This window comes from Lycium barbarum, chromosome 12, assembly GCF_019175385.1.
Source record: "Lycium barbarum isolate Lr01 chromosome 12, ASM1917538v2, whole genome shotgun sequence".
Taxonomy (NCBI): domain Eukaryota; kingdom Viridiplantae; phylum Streptophyta; class Magnoliopsida; order Solanales; family Solanaceae; genus Lycium; species Lycium barbarum.
The window spans coordinates 18,469,980-18,492,767 of record NC_083348.1 but is presented as its reverse complement, the minus strand read 5'-3'; the positions used below and the strand labels follow the sequence as shown (position 1 = coordinate 18,492,767).

General features: G+C 38.6%; 2 long non-coding RNA genes across 2 annotated transcripts; both read left to right on the top strand.

Moving 5' to 3' along the window:
• Positions 1–3,797: 3,797 nt before the first annotated feature.
• Positions 3,798–6,518, top strand: LOC132625184 (uncharacterized). The gene is made up of 3 exons (XR_009576692.1): positions 3,798–4,005; positions 4,783–4,833; positions 6,194–6,518. It is a non-coding gene; the product is annotated as an uncharacterized LOC132625184 (long non-coding RNA).
• Positions 6,519–9,372: 2,854 nt separating this feature from the next.
• LOC132625110 (uncharacterized) lies at positions 9,373–12,135 on the top strand. Its single transcript, XR_009576647.1, has 3 exons — positions 9,373–9,582; positions 10,360–10,410; positions 11,771–12,135. It is a non-coding gene; the product is annotated as an uncharacterized LOC132625110 (long non-coding RNA).
• Positions 12,136–22,788: the final 10,653 nt, after the last annotated feature.

Genomic DNA, 22,788 nt, shown 5'->3' with positions numbered 1-22,788 from the left:
AAATGCTATCTTAAACTTTGGAACTCCCAATAATAACCATCAATCAACGCACACGACTACTTTCCATTCCTAATTCCAAGATTCCTAGTGGTGGTAAAAACATCTTCGTCGCAGTTACCTATAAATACTTTGCTTATAGGTTCTTTTAGAATTCCCATTCGCCAACTATTAAATGCTATCCTGCAATAATTGTACACACATAAGAAATTTTAGTAAAAGACCCATATACCTGTAGCCGGCCTGTCCTGATCCTGGTCTGGAGAACTGTAAAGTGAAGTATCCTTCTCATCGTCCTCCTACCATCTACTGGTCTGGCCCTCCTCATCTCCCCTATCTGAGTCCGAGGGATACGAATATTCTGGCAGCTCCTGATTTACCGAAGGCTAAGATAGAGGGCTAAAATACTCGGTAACACTCACACTCGTGGCTGCCCTAACATAATGCTCCATCATAAGAGAAGCTGGAGGGGTCAACACTAGTGCAGCCTCGGGAGCCTCTTGCTCCACTGACGTCTCATACTAACCTTCAGTCGGGTCCGTCTTGTAACTATCTTTTGACAGATCTTCTTCCATGGAAGTCACGAGCTCTAGGGGGATCATCTCGATGTCTTCGGAAGGATCTGTCTCAATAGAATAGCTAGGACTCCTCCTACTCGGTCCTAGGATCTGTAGTCCCGAATCCACCCTGGGGGCCTTCCGTGCACCCCCACTGTCTGAAGCCGATCTCTTTATCTCTGTCAATCTGCACTTACCTACAGGGAGAGAGTGTCAGAAACGATCTTTCCTAGACTCTAGCTCTATCGCACGATCTAAGAAAAAAAAGGTTAATGATTCTTAAATGCCCCGCAGCCTCATGTTTATAAGTGTGGCGCACTTCACACCCATAATCAAGACTCTACTGGAGACGGTCTATAGACAACCCTAGGACTAACTGCTCTGATACCACTTTTGTCACGACCCATGCAGATGAGCCATGACGAGTGCCCGACCACTACTGACCAAGCACCCCTAAACTCATACATGCACTATTCTGAGTAACCTGGTGGCCCATTTTTACTTATATCTGAGCTATGCCAACTTCTGTAAAATCAATACAACAAACTTTACATTGAAACTCATAAACCATGCATATGGATATATAAGCGTACGTGCTAAGGATAACAACGCAGGCCGACTTGGCTGCTACATGTGTTGTACACAAAATAATAGATGATTGAACTACACGACATTTCAACTATATATGTTACACCTCGGAAATTTTTCCGCGAACGTACAATGAAAAGTTGCAGGTTTGCACTTTGACCCAGTTGGTCGTAAAGTGGAATACGGCCCGTAAAGTGATTTACGGACCGTAAACTGCTATCGTCCTCCAACCTTCCAAAATTTCAACTTTCTATCAAATGCTTCAAATGGTTAAAAACGACTTGGAATACGGACCGTAAATTGGAATACGGCTCGTAAACTGAGTCATAAACTGCCATGATCTTCAGCCAACCTTTCTGTTTCTGATATGCTTAAATACGACCATGGGGGACGGACCGTAAACCAGTATACGACCCATAAAGTGGGGTTTACGACCACTGTGCATTTCGACCGCTGTTCATAAAAATCAGATTTTAGCTATTAAAAAGGAGGGATCCCAGTTCATTTTCTCATTTCATCTTCACGAAACTTCTCCCTAGAAATCTCTAGAACACTCCAAACACTTCAACCACAAGAATACCAAGGAAATCAATGATTATCAACACCAAATCTATGAAACAAAGTGTATGAGACCTAATTGGAAGTCATCTCCTACAAGAAAATCCCAAGGAAGGTGAAGAAGGGTTTTGGTGAAAAAGGAAGGATTCAACTCTAAGCTTGTTCCACCATCATCCAAGGTAAGTTTCATGACCATTTCATGTTGTTTAAGGTATTGGAAGGTTAAGATACCCGAATTGTAGAAAAGCATAGCAAATAGGTCATTCAAGAGTGAATAGTGTCATGATTGAATGGTAGTCAAATTGAATCATGAATGTTAGTGTGTTGCAAGTATGAATACGTTGTAAATGACATGTAGACCATGAGATATGTGTGATACATGGGAAAATACGATAGCGAACCCAAGCCATTAAATGTGGAGAAATTGGAGGGAATTGGTGGATTTTGCCAAATGTATATAAATGGTGATTGTTGGTCTCTATATTGTGATTATTGTTGCGAATGCTTGGGAGCTGAAATAGAATATGGGAAACGTAGTAGAAACAAAGGAAATACTGCCCAATTTTCCCTAGAACTAGTTGTCACGACCCAACCCCGTAAGCCGTGACTGGTGCCCGACATAGACACCCGTATACATACTCTTTAGCTATATGTTCATTTCACATCAAACTCAATATGGACCTTATAACGACCAAACCATGGTCTCAAAACTGTCACATAAATATTCATATAAATGCAAGCCGACAAGGCTGCCATAATATAATATCATATGCAAGCCGACAAGGCCGCCATCATATACGAACATCATACCACAGCACATCGTATAGACACAGCTTAACAAAACCCATACACAACCCACACATATGTCCACATACCTCTAAGAGTATCAACAGTAACGTAACATATGACGGGACAGGGCCCCGTCGTACCCATAGTCAACATATGCATATATATATATATATATATATATATATATCTCCGAGAAGGATTTGTACCAAAATCTGGACTCCGGAACAACGGAGCTCTCCAAAATAGCAGAAGGGGAATCCTAAGCTGTCGCATCACCAAAGCGAGTATCTGCACCTGCGGGCATGAAACGCAGCCCCCCCCCAAGAAAGGGGGACAGTACGGAATATGTACCGAGCATGTAAAGCATGAAATATAGAAAACGGGATCATAATTGAAATAAGAAGTACAGAAAATGAGTAGAATAACCAGAATACCAAGTACTTGCTTTCGAAACATAAATCATGCATGTCAATATCATATATCATATCCGGCCCCATTATGGGACTCGGTGAACATGGTCGCCACCCCGTCTCTAGCGCCATAACACAGCATAACTTCAGAATATAATATATATCTCTGTAACACAGCATATCTCCGTAACACAGCATAACTCCATAACACAGCATAACTTCATATCACAGCATAACTTCATAACACGGCATAACTTCAGAATATACATATATATATATTGTACCCGGCCCTTTAATGAGAGACTCGGCGAACAATACAGTGAAAGTGAGCACGATAACTGTTATATCCCGTATTTCGTACGTTTGGATATCCCAAAGTAGTCGTGACGAAGTAAAGGGAATGACCATTTTCAAAAATTTATTATAATGTATAAGTTGTTGTGAATATTATTTACGAACATTGGTAGTATGGAAATAGTGAGGAAGACTAAGGGTAAAAAAGAAAATTCGCGAAAAGGGTTCATGGAAAGTATTGCGAAGGACTAAGGGCAAAATGGGAATTTCACAAAAAATATCAAGAATGTTCTTGAAGGGCCCTTGGCCGTGTGGCATGCCCCTATATGCCCACATTTTTATTAATTAATAAAGGCTAATGGTAAATTATAACAACATAAGGGGCAAAGCTTGCCAAAGAAGACATTAGTCTTCTTTGTTAAAATTTCAAGAAAACTCTAGAAAAAAAAATGACAAATAAGTCATCTTTGCCACCAAATTAAGAAGAATCTAGAGATGGATAGGTGGCCACATAAGATTGGAGGAGAGTATATATATATATATATATATATATATATATATATATAAGGAGAGGACTAATTCATCAATTTGGAGAGTTGAAGAAACAAAGAAAAAAGAAGACACTTTGGAAGAAAAACAAAGGGCCAATTTCGGCCAAGCTTGGAGGAAACAAGAACCTTGGAAAAATTTCTCAAAAATTACTCTCTACTAATTGGAAGGTCCCTAGCAAGGAGAAGAGGTCATTGGAACAAGTAGAACATTTATTGTTGCAAGATCAACATTCTAGCCAAGTGGGAAATTGAAGAAAAAGGGTAAGAACTTAATCTTCTTTTATATTTTATGTATGGTTGTATATGTTGTGGTGTGTGGGAGTGAATGGAACTCATGAATATTATGAAAATATGGATGTTGAATAGTTGTCCGTGTATATGTAGTTGTGGCCGTGTGGTCATAGTGTGATTTGGAAGAGAATGGATTAATTCTATGTAGTATGTTAGTTGTTGTTGCAATGTATGGAAAAGGATGGAAATTCATGAAAATAGGGGTGTAGTTGTTGTGGCCGAGAAGGTTATTGTGTGGTAAGCTATGATGAATTGATTTCATGTAATATTCTAGTCGATGTCGTTGCGGATTCTATGATATTATATGAAGGTTTAAAGGGTTGGAACGAAATGGAAATTGGTTGTAGATTGGTGGAGAAGTTAATGTAATATTAGTATGCTTCTTTATGTTTGTATGAATATGATGTTAGCAATGCATGGTTTTAATGTGGGTTATGAATCTAGAATAAAAATGTGTGGCTACACTTTTGTTGAAGTTTTCGGGTAGCATTAAATCATTGTGAATATTGTGAATGTTGTCGGACTATGTAGGAAGAGCGCTTAATGTTAGAATGTATTCTTGAATTGATTATTGACTTTATAGCTTGGTTGTTGGTTGGGTTGCTGTTGAATTGGGCCGAGCCATATTCTCGGGGGTGGCATATTACAGGGAAAATGCTGCCGAAATTTCGGCAGACAAAGTGTTACTTTAAAGAATCAACTTCTAAAGGCTCTAATCAAGTTTTGGTAAACATGACCAATTTGTAGATTTTGGCGGATTTGGAACGTGAATTTGGAGTCGCATAAGAAGCAGAAAAGGTATGTAAGGCTTCACCCTTCTTTCTATGGCATGTCTTAGACGGAATATGTTGGATATGAGCCTCGGGAATAACTCTACCCTCCGGAATCCGCGCCTAAAGTTTTCTCTTTTTCAATCAGTAGAATTGAACTAAAAAGTGTGCAAAATGTTGGAAGAATTTCCTAAACCTCCAGAACTCGCATAAATAGGACCCGACTACCCTAAAACCCTCACAAGTAACGCCATGACATGTAACTTATGTAAATTTGGTACGCCGCCTCATTTGACCCGAGGTGGGCCCATGGTCCCCGGATTTTCCTTATTGTTCCGTTTGATCTATTTTGAAGCAGAATCCAAAGAAAACTTTTGATCCTTATCCCGTTCACCGAGTGACAAGTACTGTAACTATGCTAATGAGGATACTTCTATGATGACAATGATAATGATGATGTTAAGAAAGGGAATATGCCTATGATAAGTATGACAAAGATGATTCCATGACTAAGATGATGAATATGATCTTATAATGATAACGATGTAGTCCAAGATGAGAAAATGCCTACGGTAGATGTGTTGGCAAAATGTTCTGCTATGAAAAGGAAAATATGGAAACGTTAAACTAATTCTTGATATCTCAACTCTATTACAGGTAATGACTACTCTAAAAGGTCCCTATGTATATGAAACTGTACCCTATGACCCTATTTGATGTTTTCCTCATAATGACACTTTTCATTGGTAGTCTCGCCTCATAATACTCGTTCCTTCAAGGTGAGACAAAGCGACTATGGTTGTTCCATAATGTAATCGGAGGCTACCGACCTTCCGTCACTCCGATGGACACATGACTTTCTTTGAGCTCTCATGCATGCCAATGGTATGACATATGTATATGAATGTGAACATGTATATGTATATGTATACGGGGAAAAGGGAAAGGGCCACTGTTATATCACCACCTGATTCAGCTGGATTTCGTCCCGGACGCGGGATATGGGAGAGCCGGATACGGCGTCTGTATATGTGATATATATATTTATATATAATATGTTGGGACACTGTTGGGGAGGGGGGTGGGAGAGCCGATGTACTCGGCGTCTGTAAATGTGAATAAAGGATACCGTTTTCTGAAATGTTCTGTTTTATGTACATGTAAGTAAGAAGTACTGTTTTTCTGAAAAAGGGACTAAGCATGCATGGCATCTGCCTGAAAGGCATTCATATGTACAGGTAACTTCTGTCCAAGATAATCTCCATATGTCTATTCCGTTATTAATCATACTGTATATTCCTTTATTATGTCACTATTCATGCCTTACATACTCCGTACATTACTCGTACTGACCCCTCTTCTTCGGGGGCTGCGTTCATGTCGCGCAGGTACACCAGATGAGCCACAGCTATCATAGAAGATGTTCCAGCGGAGTTGGCAGGCTCCACTTGTTCTGGAGTGCTGCCGAGTCAGAGTGTCTGAGCCATGATGTTTTTTTGATGTTAGAGACTTTGCAGACAGAGTCGTGGGTATAGAGTGTCGATAATATGTTGTATCATAAAGTCCATGTGATTGCAGATTCTGTTTGACTTGAGTACGATGGAAAAAAAAATCTTGAAAGTTTTACTATGTTTTCCATTTTTATTGATATAAGAGTCTAAGAAAGTTAAGTATGTAACAAGAGTCAGCGGGTTCGCTCGGCTCCAGATATGGGGTCGGGTGCCCATCACACCCTAGTAAGGTCGGGGTGTGACAAAGTGGTATCAGAGTTGGTCGGTCCAAGGGGTTGTCTGCAAAGTCGTGTCCAGTAGAGTCCTGTTTATGGGTGTGAAGTCGGCCACATTTATAAACAGGAGGCTGCGGGACATCTAGGAAATATTGACCTTCTTTCTGTCTTAGATCGTGCGATAGAGCCAAGTCATAAGGAATAAGGTTTCCCTATATGAGCTATATGTATAACGAAAGAAAACGAGCAAGGCTGCGGAAGCTTATGAAGGTAAGTCCCGACGTAATTGTTCTGTTACCTGAACTGGAAGTATTGGATGGCGGGAATGTGCCATATAGTCGTACGTTCTGTGAGGCCTTGATGACATTGGCCGCATGCAGGTTTTGAATAATAGAAACAGTAAAAGAGGTTCTGCCAGAACGGGTGTGAATAGGTAGTAATTGAGATGCGTTAGTTCAGAAAGGTTATGGCCTTGGACGTGGCGACGAAGGTGGGGTCGCTATCATGGGGAATCTGGAAGTCCGGGACAGGAGGTAGCCATACACACGGGTGAAAGGTGAACAATGGGAACCAAGAAGGGTAAAATGGTAATTAAGAAAGAACGGACGTGTTACGGAAATGTCCCGGAGCTTGTAATACTTCGGTTTGCTTCAGAATATGTAATAAAGGTCATGTGAGGAAGCGGACGCGAAAATATCAGCATTAAGACATCGAATTCCAGTGAAGTCTTGTGGTTAAGCGTGCTCAGGTGGGAGCAATTCCATGATGGGTGACCCCCTGGGAAGTTTACAGGAAATTCTACATATGCGGACATAAGAGACAAATGAGTAGATAGAGTAACCTAAGGAAAACTATAGTATATGGGACGGTTGGAAACCATAAGAAGACGCGTGAAACAAAGCAGACTAGCTCGGTGAAAGGACAGAAAGTGCACCACAGTCCCGGGATTAGGATAGGCTTGAACAGCGCTTGGAAGTATTTGGTGAACTAGTTGACAGTGAATATGTATGTATATGTGAATGTATAAGATATCCCGCACACGACTGTATCGGTGGCGTGCGAGCCCCAAAAACCGAGACTACGGGAGGAAAGGTATTAATTACGCAAAGATGCCGAAGTACGAGTGACAACAAGAATAAATGGTACAAGTGCGGCGAGTGAACTGTTATTATTTTACGATAGGTTGAGGTTGGAAATTACAATATAACGATACTCGGAAAAGAAAGAGAGTGTGAGTAAATGGAAGATAGGAAGCTTAAATGTCGGAAAAGGGGAAAGTTAAGAAAACCTTAGTAAGTGAAACCCCCGCGAGAAATTAATGGTAAAAGTACGAGACCACTAGGATGAAAATTCAAGTAGGCATGTGAGATGAGATAGAGTGAGGTAAAAGGAAACAAGGAGAAATGTGGAGCGGTTAAGAGTTGATTTCAACAAGTAGGTCTAAGAGAATGGTGACCAGGGTAGAGGAATGTGAAGTAAGAAAAGGAATGCTCAGGATGGTGATGGTGTTGAGGTGACAGGTCTGTAAAAGGACAAGTATGTAGCCATAGTAATATACTTAGAGGTTTAAGAGAGTAACGGAACGTTTAAGCAATATGGACGCACAACTACAATACGAACACGTAGTTAAGAAAGAATTACGAGCAAGAGAGCTAAGCAAGTGAAAGGACGAATAAAGGATAGAAAGGCATGGAAATGTGGACAAATGAGGACCTAGACAGGAAGTAAAAGAAGAGCTTAAGATAAGAAGTTTTCGATATGTAGGCACAAAGTTGGAAAAGGAGGTGAGGAATAAGGTATAAGCGAAGACTTCATAAAGGACTATCAGCATATAAGGAACCCCTTAAAGGGGGGGGGGGGGGGAAGCCATATCAGGCTTACAAGGAATAACGATGAATGAAATGAGCACCAACACATGAAGTCAAAGACAAGTACACCTGTATCAAGAAGGTACGAAAGGAGACTGAAGAAGAATTGTAGTAAGAATCCAAAGGTGTGGCTTTTGTTAAGATATGGTCACGAAACAGTAACGGAAAAGAGATGATCTGAGAAAGACAGGGATAATACGTTGGCCCAACAAAGTAGAAAATCCACGACACGGGAAGAAGATTCATGTAAAAACCGAGAAGTTCGATTATAAAAGGAATGAGGTAAAGGATAAGGAGTGAGCGTGAAGGAAAGGACGACTACAAAGGGACCCACCTGAAATATTATGACACTCCATAAGACCAGTTGAACATTCGAGGATGAATGTTCTAAAGGGGGGGAGGATGTTATATCCCATATTTCGTACGTTCGGATATCCCAAAGTAGTCGTGACGAAGTAAAGGGAATGACCATTTTCAAAAATTTATTATAATGTATAAGTTGTTGTGAATATTATTTACGAACATTGGTAGTATGGAAATAGTGAGGAAGACTAAGGGTAAAAAAGAAAATTCGCGAAAAGGGTTCATGGAAAATATTGCGAAGGACTAAGGGCAAAATGGGAATTTCACAAAAAATATCAAGAATGTTCTTGAAGGGCCCTTGGCCTTGTGGCATGCCCCTATATGCCCACATTTTTATTAATTAATAAGGGCTAATGGTAAATTATAACAACATAAGGGGCAAAGCTTGCCAAAGAAGACATTAGTCTTCTTTGTTAAAATTTCAAGAAAACTCTAGAAAAACAAAATGACAAATAAGTCATCTTTGCCACCAAATTAAGAAGAATCTAGAGATGGATAGGTGGCCACATAAGATTGGAGGAGAGTATATATATATGTATATATATATATATATATATATATATATATATATATAAGGAGAGGACTAATTCATCAATTTGGAGAGTTGAAGAAACAAAGAAAAAAGAAGACACTTTGGAAGAAAAACAAAGGGCCAATTTCGGCCAAGCTTGGAGGAAACAAGAACCTTGGAAAAATTTCTCAAAAATTACTCTCTACTAATTGGAAGGTCCCTAGCAAGGAGAAGAGGTCATTGGAACAAGTAGAACATTTATTGTTGCAAGATCAACATTCTAGCCAAGTGGGAAATTGAAGAAAAAGGGTAAGAACTTAATCTTCTTTTATATTTTATGTATGGTTGTATATGTTGTGGTGTGTGGGAGTGAATGGAACTCATGAATATTATGAAAATATGGATGTTGAATAGTTGTCCGTGTATATGTAGTTGTGGCCGTGTGGTCATAGTGTGATTTGGAAGAGAATGGATTAATTCTATGTAGTATGTTAGTTGTTGTTGCAATGTATGGAAAAGGATGGAAATTCATGAAAATAGGGGTGTAGTTGTTGTGGCCGAGAAGGTTATTGTGTGGTAAGCTATGATGAATTGATTTCATGTAATATTCTAGTCGATGTCGTTGCGGATTCTATGATATTATATGAAGGTTTAAAGGGTTGGAACGAAATGGAAATTGGTTGTAGATTGGTGGAGAAGTTAATGTAATATTAGTATGCTTCTTTATGTTTGTATGAATATGATGTTAGCAATGCATGGTTTTAATGTGGGTTATGAATCTAGAATAAAAATGTGTGGCTACACTTTTGTTGAAGTTTTCGGGTAGCATTAAATCATTGTGAATATTGTGAATGTTGTCGGACTATGTAGGAAGAGCGCTTAATGTTAGAATGTATTCTTGAATTGATTATTGACTTTATAGCTTGGTTGTTGGTTGGGTTGCTGTTGAATTGGGCCGAGCCATATTCTCGGGGGTGGCATATTACAGGGAAAATGCTGCCGAAATTTCGGCAGACAAAGTGTTACTTTAAAGAATCAACTTCTAAAGGCTCTAATCAAGTTTTGGTAAACATGACCAATTTGTAGATTTTGGCGGATTTGGAACGTGAATTTGGAGTCGCATAAGAAGCAGAAAAGGTATGTAAGGCTTCACCCTTCTTTCTATGGCATGTCTTAGACGGAATATGTTGGATATGAGCCTCGGGAATAACTCTACCCTCCGGAATCCGCGCCTAAAGTTTTCTCTTTTTCAATCAGTAGAATTGAACTAAAAAGTGTGCAAAATGTTGGAAGAATTTCCTAAACCTCCAGAACTCGCATAAATAGGACCCGACTACCCTAAAACCCTCACAAGTAACGCCATGACATGTAACTTATGTAAATTTGGTACGCCGCCTCATTTGACCCGAGGTGGGCCCATGGTCCCCGGATTTTCCTTATTGTTCCGTTTGATCTATTTTGAAGCAGAATCCAAAGAAAACTTTTGATCCTTATCCCGTTCACCGAGTGACAAGTACTGTAACTATGCTAATGAGGATACTTCTATGATGACAATGATAATGATGATGTTAAGAAAGGGAATATGCCTATGATAAGTATGACAAAGATGATTCCATGACTAAGATGATGAATATGATCTTATAATGATAACGATGTAGTCCAAGATGAGAAAATGCCTACGGTAGATGTGTTGGCAAAATGTTCTGCTATGAAAAGGAAAATATGGAAACGTTAAACTAATTCTTGATATCTCAACTCTATTACAGGTAATGACTACTCTAAAAGGTCCCTATGTATATGAAACTGTACCCTATGACCCTATTTGATGTTTTCCTCATAATGACACTTTTCATTGGTAGTCTCGCCTCATAATACTCGTTCCTTCAAGGTGAGACAAAGCGACTATGGTTGTTCCATAATGTAATCGGAGGCTACCGACCTTCCGTCACTCCGATGGACACATGACTTTCTTTGAGCTCTCATGCATGCCAATGGTATGACATATGTATATGAATGTGAACATGTATATGTATATGTATACGGGGAAAAGGGAAAGGGCCACTGTTATATCACCACCTGATTCAGCTGGATTTCGTCCCGGACGCGGGATATGGGAGAGCCGGATACGGCGTCTGTATATGTGATATATATATTTATATATAATATGTTGGGACACTGTTGGGGAGGGGGGTGGGAGAGCCGATGTACTCGGCGTCTGTAAATGTGAATAAAGGATACCGTTTTCTGAAATGTTCTATTTTTTGTACATGTAAGTAAGAAGTACTGTTTTTCTGAAAAAGGGACTAAGCATGCATGGCATCTGCCTGAAAGGCCTTCATATGTACAGGTTACTTCTGTCCAAGATAATCTCCATATGTCTATTCCGTTATTAATCATACTGTATATTCCTTTATTATGTCACTATTCATGCCTTACATACTCAGTACATTACTCGTACTGACCCCTCTTCTTCGGGGGCTGCGTTCATGTCGCGCAGGTACACCAGATGAGCCACAGCTATCATAGAAGATGTTCCAGCGGAGTTGGCAGGCTCCACTTGTTCTGGAGTGCTGCCGAGTCAGAGTGTCTGAGCCATGATGTTTTTTTGATGTTAGAGACTTTGCAGACAGAGTCGTGGGTATAGAGTGTCGATAATATGTTGTATCATAAAGTCCATGTGATTGCAGATTCTGTTTGACTTGAGTACGATGGAAAAAAAAAATCTCTTGAAAGTTTTACTATGTTTTCCATTTTTATTGATATAAGAGTCTAAGAAAGTTAAGTATGTAACAAGAGTCAGCGGGTTCGCTCGGCTCCAGATATGGGGTCGGGTGCCCATCACACCCTAGTAAGGTCGGGGTGTGACAATAACATACCCGGCCCGGGACTCGGTGAAAGATATATTGAGATATGCACGAGCAGAGTAATGGGAAACTATATGCAATTCAAAACATTTTTAAAGACTCAATAGAATAGTCAACACGAACCATCGTTCGCAATTTCAAATAATAGTCATCTCATATACCTTTCGGATGTCCCTGTGGATTATATCAAAATGAATCTTTGAAATCATGTGTACACATTAATATAGATGAATCAAAACATAAGTTATGGGAATCAAAAATCAATAGCCATCCTAGTGTCTCTAGGAATAGGAGTTTCCTTTGGAATCGTATATATATCGTATATTCATTTCACAACGATCATGCCAAAAAGAAAGAAGAGTTAGCTTCACATACCTTTAGCGCTTATTCGTCACACAATATGTATACGCTGCCCAGTAATACTTCAACCTATATTAAGATGCCAACAACTACGTTTATGTTACGGGGAGATTCAAAACGTATTCTAACGTTAATAACTCCTTTCTAGATGTTTAGGCGACGTTTGCTCTTGTATCCAAACCAAGTACATACAACCAACCCAACATCAATAATTATATGTTCAATATCAAACCGGACAGCCCACACAATATTCCAAACAGCCCACATTCACAACATGCAATAACGATTCACATACGGCTACTACATTCTCAAATTACTTCTAATAGTTTTGTAGCCTTAACGTTTGCATGTAATAACTTATAACAGCCCATCCAACATACAATATTATGTATACTCTTAACTTATAATTAGTCTTTCCAACTTAATGAAAACACTAGTCCAAAACAGTCCCTAACCAACAACACATCCAAAACAGTCCCTAACCGACAACATAACAGTGTTCGGAATTCTTGCAAACGTTTACGAACATACTAAGCCAACCACATACGATTTTTACACATCATTTCATGTCTTCTTTTCATATAATTTCAGTAAGTTATGACCAGCTATCCACACGACAAGTACAACATCAATTCATACGCAACTACGCTATATCGTCATTTCTATAATCCTTACAACAATTCTCAAACGACTTTAGTTTCAACTCCAATCATTAAACACCTTCATTTACATCATAAATTTCATTATAATAACAATCAAAATATCAAGTAAAAACAGTTCATTAACTTCCTCACAAAACAGTCCACACACGGTTTCAACATGCTTCAACATCACTTCACATAAAATCATAGATTCACTTTATTTTCATACTAACACAACTTCACCTTTAACCTTCCAATTCTTTTCATTTTTTTTTACCATGAGATCTATGATAGTAACAACCATATTTATTAAAGAAAATCAGTCTATTAATTCCACCAAAACAGTCCCTATGGCCAACTAACATTCCAACACCAACTTTCATGATTTTATGCATGCGATTCATGTTCATCAAGTTACAACCATACTTCAACTTCAACACATATAGCCCCATAACTACTATCATGTTACAACATCAACACACATCATTTCATGTATACAACTTATATTTAATCATCTACATCACCCTTAATACAAGCAAAAGAAAGTTAGATCTTACCTTGACAACTTGACTTCTCTACTTTGCTAAAGTTTGTGACTTGAGATGAAAATGGTTCTTGTTTCTCCAAAAAATATCTTCACGTTATAGGGACCTTCTAAAGGGTTGAAACACCTTGGAAAATAATTTTTGGATCAAGACTCAAAGGGCTCAAAAATCATCCAAGGTGGCCGAATGCTTCTCTCTCTAGATTTAGGTTTTTCTTCCTTTGTGTTGTGTAGTTGAAATGAATGTATTTTCTGATTTCCTTAGTTATTATTTGGTTCACTATAATTCCTACAAGTTGGACACAACACATGCTCCATCATGACCATGATTCACTCCATTAACTTTACACCAAAACTCAATATTTTTTCTCACAACTTTCGGCTAAGTGTGTTGCCTGATTTTTCATCTTTGTTTCCTTTCTTCTTTCTTTTAAATTGTTTTACAAGACAATCTCATGTGTGTTGAATGATTCATACACCACCCTTTGTCTATTTTAATCATGCCAAGATGGATGAGCAATATTTAATGTGAAGTGATCCCTCCATCATGTTATGTCCTCCTAAAATAATGTATACTTTCATAAAGTAGTGGATGCCCAAATATTCAATTGTAGGCTTCAACTTTTTCCTCCTCAAATTTTTCAGTCCTATGGCCGAATGTAACATGCATATTTATTCCAATTTAATTGTCCACAATATATTGAAAATGTAGTGGATGAATCAACATTTATTTGCACATTTGTATGTCTTCCATTAGCCTTATTTTAGATGACTTTGAGTCATCCTTTTACCTTGGACGTTGATGCTCTTGTTGACTCACTATTGTCACAAATTTTTACTTAACACCACAATTAAGTAATTCCTAATCTCCAATAACATTTTTATACTAAGTAAAATTTATAACCGATTAGTTCTAGTTTAGAAATTAAAAATCCGAGGTTTCTATCTCACGTCGATTCCTCCGTGAATAACTCGACGTATAAAATACGGGGTCTAACACTAGTAGTTCGTTCTTATAATTGTTTAGCTAATGACGACATGAATTCTCTTGAAGGTATACACGAGTGCATTGAAGGGGAACGAACAAGCGATACGAGTAGTAAACCTCAAAGGTATGTTAAGGCTCGTCCCTTTCTTTAAAGGCATGATTCCTATGATTATAATTCCATAAATGTTTTCATAGCCTCCTTATTTCCAAAAGTTAGATGTTCATGATTCCAAGGCATAACGCCTTTCCTAATAATTCATGAATGTTTTCCAAAATGTTCGTATTTCCTAAACCAGAGGTTTATGACTCCGTAAGCTTTTATGACAACAACGATGGCTATGTTTTACAATGACGACGATGATGTAAAGGGTGAGAATATTTCTATGATGACTATGATGAGAATGATTTCATGTTGAAGGGTTCCAAGTAATGATTTCAGTGACGACATAAGAATGTTGAGTTATTTCTTGGCTTCTCAATTTTATTCACGGATAATGACTACTCCTTAAGAATTTCTAAATGTATGAATAAATGTCTTATGAGATTATGATTTTATTTTATGTTTTCCCTTAGTGCCATTGTTCATTGATAGTCTCACCTTATAATGATTGTTCCTTCAAGGTGAGACGCGACGATCGTGAGTATTCCATAATATAATCGGAGGTTAACAACCATACGTCACCCCGCTAGATACATGGATTTCTTTGGGCTCTCATGCGTGCTGCATATATGACACATGTATATGATATATGTATATATATATATGGGGAAAAGGGACACATGTTGCGCTATAGACGCATTGCCACCTGATCAGTTGGTATCAAACCCAGTGGTGGGGCAAACCTCAACAAAGACGCTGAGTCCCAAGGGGGGTGAGCGTAAGGGCTTGCCTTAGGCGAATCCCACATCGTTTAATATCACCCCGGACGCGGGAGGCCTGGACGCGGGCTTACACACCGATCCTATATGGACGGGCAGCTTATTCACTGTTGTATGCATGAGATGTTGATGGTTATGGGTAAGTCAGCATGTGCTACTCTCTTCTATAAGTTACAATCATATACAGTTGCTCCTTATTGATGTTTCCTTTATTTCATTCATATATCATTACTGTTTATGCCTCTCATACTCAGTACAATATTCGTACTGACGTCCGTTTTCTTTGGACGCTGTGTTCATGCCCACAGGGAGACAGGGAGGCGACCCAGACTTATAGGAGCTACCAGCTGATTGAGGAGCACTCCATCTTCCGGAGGTGCCTTGATTATTCTTTTGATATATTTATATATATGCATGTTTTGGGGCACGGCAGGGTCCTGTCCCGTCCTTATGTCTACCACTCCAGTAGAGGCTCGTAGATACGCAGTGTGGGTAGTATAGTATGGTCTCACAGTTTTCATGTATATGTAGTATTATCATTTTGACAGCCGAGAGGCCTATGTATATAATAGTGGTTATGTTCCAAATGAAGTGTGATCTCTATTATGGTTTGTACATGGATTCGGTAAACGAGGGTTAATGAGTATAATGAGTAGCAGAATGAGTGGTGCTTGGTGGTTAGCCCCGGGTACCCGTCGCGGCCCCTAGCTGGGTCGTGACAATATACAACTGTCTACAGACCTCTATGAAATATAAATTGTAGAAAAGACAGGACAAGGCCCTGTCATACTGTTATAACCCGTGTTTTGTGCATTCGGAAAATTTGAAATGATTTTGACTTGAAAGAAATAAGGCTATGTTTTATTTTATCTAACGTATGTGTGATATTCATGAAAAATATTGATGTGGAAATACGGAAGAAGGCCAAGGGCAAAAATGGAATTTTGGAAACTAGTTTCGGGAATTACAAAATGTGATCCAAAAGTCATTAGGCTCAAAAACAAAAGAGAACAAGAAGCCCAAAAGAGAGGGGTGGCCGGCCATCTTATGGCCCAAGCCCACAAAACTAATAAATTTTCCATGTGCCAAATTAATATAAGGATCATTATCCTTAGAAACTTCAAGAAAATAAGACAAGGAGAAAAACAAAAGCAAGAAGAGCAAAAATGAAGGCCATTCGGCCATAGCTCCAAAGTTTTGCCCCTTTGAAATCTTCTCCCAAAAATTATTTTCTTGTGGTATTCCCACTAATTCAAGGGTCCTTTACAACTTGGGGTAATTATTTTGGAAGATAGGGAACTTGTTTCATCAATTTAACACCTTAGCCAAGTGAAGAAGCTTGGACAAAAAGGTAAGAATTAATTCCTTTTTATCATGTTATGAAGGTTTGTTTATGTTGTGGTAGGTGGAAATGAGTAGAATTTATGGAAATATGGAAGTTTGCAAAATGGGTGTGCATGTGTGCATGTGGCCGTGTGTGTGTATTGTTGTGTAGTTAAGATGAGTTGAATTTTATGTATTATTCTAGTTGTGGTTATGGTGGAATTCATATTGGAAATGAAAGTTGAATGAGTTTGATTGAGGTTGGAAATATGGAATGTAGCCGTGTGGTGTAGGGAGGTAGAATGGAAATGGATTAATTTTGTTTAGTATGTTAGTTGTTTTGTTGTGATCCTTATAATGTAAATGAAGGCTAAATGGTTTAATTTGGCATTGAAGTTGATTGTAGAAGATTATGTTATTTTAGTATGATTTTATGATATTATGGAAATGAAGTTGTTAAAGTGTGGATTATTGTTGTTGGTTATGAATTTGTAAGTAGAAAATGTGTCGTGATGGTTTTGTTGCATATGTAGGAATTTTGGGTGGAATATGGAATTGATGGAATTGTTGAATATTGGATATATGGCTTGGAATATCCTTGGCCTATGTTTGAATGACCTTAAACTTGTATATGGACATGCAAATATTAATATAGATTTGAAAGTGCAAGTTGGATTGGAAGTTGTTGCATTACTTGGAAAAGAATGCTATTTATGTTAGAATGCGTTTCTAGTCGATTGTTGATGTTGTTAGTGTTGTTGTTGGTATGGTTGCTGCTAATTTGGCCGAGTTTAAATCTCGGGGATGTTGTATGTATAGGGGAGATGCTGCCCAAATTTCTGTAGACAAAAATTGGTCAAGATTGAATTCTTAAAGCCTTATGATTAATATTTGGTAAATATGACGAATTGTAGATTTCGGACGAAACGGGATTTGAGTTTGGGCGAGCGTAAGGCGCAAGTAAGGTATGTAAAGCTATCCCTTTCCTTCTTTTGGCATGTCCTAAACATACTAGGTTGAGATTTGAGCCTCGGGGGCAATTCTGTTCATGGAAATCCGAGTCCGATTTTAGGTACTATTCATTCAATGTAATTGAATTATAATTCTTATGTTTTGTTGGAAAACTATTCGAACATCCATAATTTGCACAAATGTGATAGAATCGTTTTGAAACTTACATGGATGACTCCATGGAGTCCAATGTTCGTAATTTATGTTCGCCACCTCGACTTGACCCGAGGTGGGCCCACTAGCCCCGAGACTTCCTTCGTTTGTCTTACTTAATCTACTTTCGTATGATATAAAGAGGGGACTTTTGCCTATGAATTGAAGGCTCCGTTTGATTTGTTCCATAAGTTATTTGAAAGCTCCTAAATGTGAACGACACTAAATTTTCAGAAAATGACTTATGAGGTATTTTTCGAAAGTATTGTAAATTTGAAGGCTCATATCTTTTGTATACTAATTCTGACAGACTCGATACTTATTTTGAACTTTCTGATCTCAATATATATATATATATATATGTATTTATTTGTCAAGTCTTGGAATTTAATTGTGTATATGCATATGGTTTCCGCACTACTCTGCTCGTGCCTATTACTATGATATCGTTCGCCGGTTTCCGGGCTGGTTTGTGATCGTGCGCACTATGACAAATTCGGCAGTATGATGTGTTACGGTTCCCGAGACCTCGCCATAGGGCCGGGTTCCGTTTATGGAGTTATGCTGTGATATGGCTTATGATATGTTTTGATGATATGATATGATGTGATCATATGTTGTGTCCGGGGTTGTACGGAGATTTGAAACCTTCTGGAGTATGCTGTGTTGTGGCACCAGCGTCGGAGTGGTGACCACGTTCCTGAGCCTTATGCATGATTTTCTATTTGCATTATGTACATGTGTCTTCAGTACAGATTTCGATATTTTGATCCAGTATTCTCTCTCTGTACCCTTCACTTCAGTTATAGTTTGGTTTTCTGTATCTTATGCTTTACATACTCAGTACATCTTTCGTACTGACCCCCTTTCTTCGGGGGCTGCGTTTCATGCCCGCAGGTACAGAGGTTCGTGATCTGTCAGTGTAGGCCACACGTTCTGCTGTTACAGAGTGCTCCTCTTGATCCGAAGCCCATATATTGGTACATATCTTTTGTGATGTATACGCTTCTGTATATTTGATTATTTGGGGTACGGCGGGGCCCTGTCCCGTCATATGATTCCGTTTTGGTTTGTAGAGGCCTGTAGTCAAATATGTGGGTAATGGGTCATATGTGTGTTCGTTTGTCTATGATCTACGTCTTAATGCGGTCCCGTTTGCTATTATGGCCAAAACGGCCTAATTGTCTGTATACGTGCATGTATCTGGCGATGTATATTCCGCCAATCCATCAGATTTGGATGCGGCCTAAATGGTTTGTATGTTTGTATATGTGTATATATTCGGCGACGTGTATTCTGCCGTCCCTTCTAACTTGATGTGATATTGTTGCACGTGCGACCGCTTAAGATAATCTTTGTTTCCAATCTGTTAAAATGATTTATAAGAAATCTGAGATAAATTAGAAAATGACGAGTTGGTATGTGAGTTTATTTGGGGTGTCCAAATAGGGCACCAGTCGCGGCTCACGGAGCTGGGTCGTGACACATACCCACATAGCTACATATCAAAATAGCATACCAAAAAGGGCTGCAGCTCCGAACCAAATGGAGCGCACTGATTGCGGCTGAGGGGAGGTCCTACTGGTCTGGATCGTCTGGCTGACTACCTGAACCTGCGAGTATGAACGCAGCGTCTACAAGAAAGGACGTCAGTACGAACAGTGTACTGAGTATGTAAGGCATAAATAATAGCATAATAAGAATATATAACATAACAGGAGATCAAGATAACCTGTACATCTTATTGCCTCATAAGGCGAGAACCATGCATGCTTAGCTTTCAAAAGAAAACATGTCTCATATACATATATAACATAATCATTAGCCCGCGTCCGGGCCTCCCGAGTCCGGGGTAACCATCTCTCGCCGCCCACTAGTGGTGCAACCCAGCCGTATAGGCACGGTGTTACAATCATTATCCATAGCCGCCCACCGAAGTGGTGCTGCCCGACCGTATAGGCACGGTGTTAATATCTTACATCAAGCATGCATGAGAGCCCAACTAAAAGCTACGTCTCTATCGAAGTGACGTAAGGTCGGTAACCTCCGATTTATATTATGGAACAATCATCATCACTATATCTTACCTTGAAGGAACAATTATTATAAAGTGAGATCAACAACAATGAATAAAATCGAGAAAATCATGAAATAAGCTCAATAATCTCATTATAGCATTAAAATCATAAGCTTTGGAATTTCTAGAATTAAAATCATCATCACCATGTTCATCATAGAAAACTTCTCATTTTTAGTCTCATAAGAAGCTTTTAAGAATCATGAACTTCTAACTTTTGGAAGTAAGAAGGTTATGGAAACATATATGGAATCATAACATAGGAATCATGCCTTTTGAAAGAAAGGGACTAGCCTTAACATACCTGTTCGGTCGCCTTAACTTAACTACTTAACGCTTGTCCTCCTAAGCTCGTAAATCTACATTCAAGAGAGTTCATACCACTGTTAAGCTTATCGTCATATGCTTATCTTAAGTCTTTAAATTAATTCCTTTTAAAATCTACCGAAATTCGGGCAGCATCTCCCCTGTTTATATCCCTAGCCCGAAATCAAAATACCAACAAAACAACAACAATAGCAATACTAATATCAACAATATCATCATCGACACCAATATACTCCATAAAACATCACACACGATGTTTTTCCCAATTTCTCAACCAACCATAAGAATATCCACAATATCATAATCAAAGAATTATATTCAATTTAATCTCAAATTAATCCAAAATCTCCTTTCAAATTCATTCCATAGTCATCACCTTCACTTTAATACTTTGCAACTTCTCTACTATGATTCTCTTCTTTTATAGGACTTGCTAAACCTTCAAATCAACTTAATCATGAGAAATAGGATGGAAAACATACCTTACACTAGAAGAACTTCACCCCAATCAACTTCATCCAAGACCAACATTAAGTAGAGACAAGAACAATCCTTCTCCATGACTTAGCTTGGGGTTTTGGAGTTTAATCCTCTTTTGTGATGGTATAGAATGTTTTGGAATGGTGGAGAACCTTCAAGAACACTCTTATAATGGAGAGAGAAGTGTGGGAAATTCTAGAGAGGTGTGGAGATGTTAGGAGAGTTCTAGAGGGTTGTGGAGTTGAAGAAAATCACTAAAATGAAGTGTAGAGGCCCTTTTATAGGTGCCAAACTCGGATTGGGTTGGGTCAAAACATAAGTGGGCTTTTAAGTGAACTTTCCGTATTTTCCGCCCAGGTTCGGGTTCCTCTGACTGTCCGTTTTAAAACGCCCGTAACTCCCTGTTCCGATGTCGTATTGACGAACGGTTTATTGTGTTGGAAACTAGACTCGACGAAATTCATTTTAGGCTTTTGATACACCTTAAAACTCCTAATATACCCAGAGATATACCCCTCCAAAGTTGACCCAAAATTCTGTCCAAAATTCTGCTAACTTTTTTTCCAAATTTTCGACAAACTTATTTTCTTTGATTTGCTTGGTCTCGGAACCTTCCGAAACTCTCCATACATGATATTTATTATTAATCATGCTTGATAATTGTCATGTCCTTTTGTTCCAAGGTTATCCTTCTCGGTTAGGACTTACGAGATCTTAATTCATCCTTTACTTCATTGTTACATACTTTCCATGGCTTGTTCATTCCAAAACTTCATGGGACGTCTCCGATACTCCATTTATACGGTGAACTACGTGGCATGCTCATGCTATGAAAGTGCGAGGTGTAATAGATTAGAATGCCCTTATGGGTATCAATGGATTCGTATGACTTCCTAGAATACTAATTAGACCACATTGAAACCATTTTCCAATAAAATTATGAAATTGACCTTTGGAACGGGGTCTATGGGTTGACTCTTTGGACCCAAATCTTTTATAAGGTAATATGAGCGTCGTTTGTCTAGTATTTGAGCAGATTGGATCGTTCGGAAGCTCTACCCAAGGGCAAGGTTCTGCTATTATTTGGTTGGACTTCTTAACAGGCCTGTTGAGACTTTAAACTCTAACTTAAGCGTTGTGGTTGATAAATTGGACTAAATGAGAGGGTGTAACGGGGATAATATGGGGGTCCCGATACTCATGAGGTGACGAGAACTTGTATTGGGTACTAGTGACATGTTATGGGAACTTGTGCAATTTAAATTATATAATTGGTCTGGATGCCATGTATTTGGTATTAGCTGGTAGATAGTATGATCCTATGGATATGTGAGTGGGGTATATAGCTCGTATTTTCTATCTCTTTGATTGTGTGTCTGTCTTGTTTGTTATGTGTGGTACTCCTCACTCCTAAATGCTCGTCGAAAAGTGGAAAAAATGTCAAGATAATGACTTTATTGCGTAATCAACTAAAAATAGACCTTTACAGCTTATAATGAAAAAAGATGATATCTTTTACTGTATTTATTAGCTTCTTGTTATTGTGCATGTCATAATCATACTTCATTTGGTATCTCATGCTTTATATATATTTGAGTATACATATGGGGGTCTGAGGGGAAATGTTTCCGGACGAAGTGATGATGATATCTTGAGATAGAACTTTATTGTGTATAAGAAGCTAAAGGTGGAACCTTTGTGATTATGAGAACTTGAAAAAGGGAATGTTATGTGTATTCATGCTTCTTATTGTGATGCATGCCATATCCATGCTTATCATATATCTCCTGCATACTTATCATGACTAAATATAAGGTCTTTTATTATATGCATTGATTTCTTGTTGCTGATCATGTCCCATTCATATT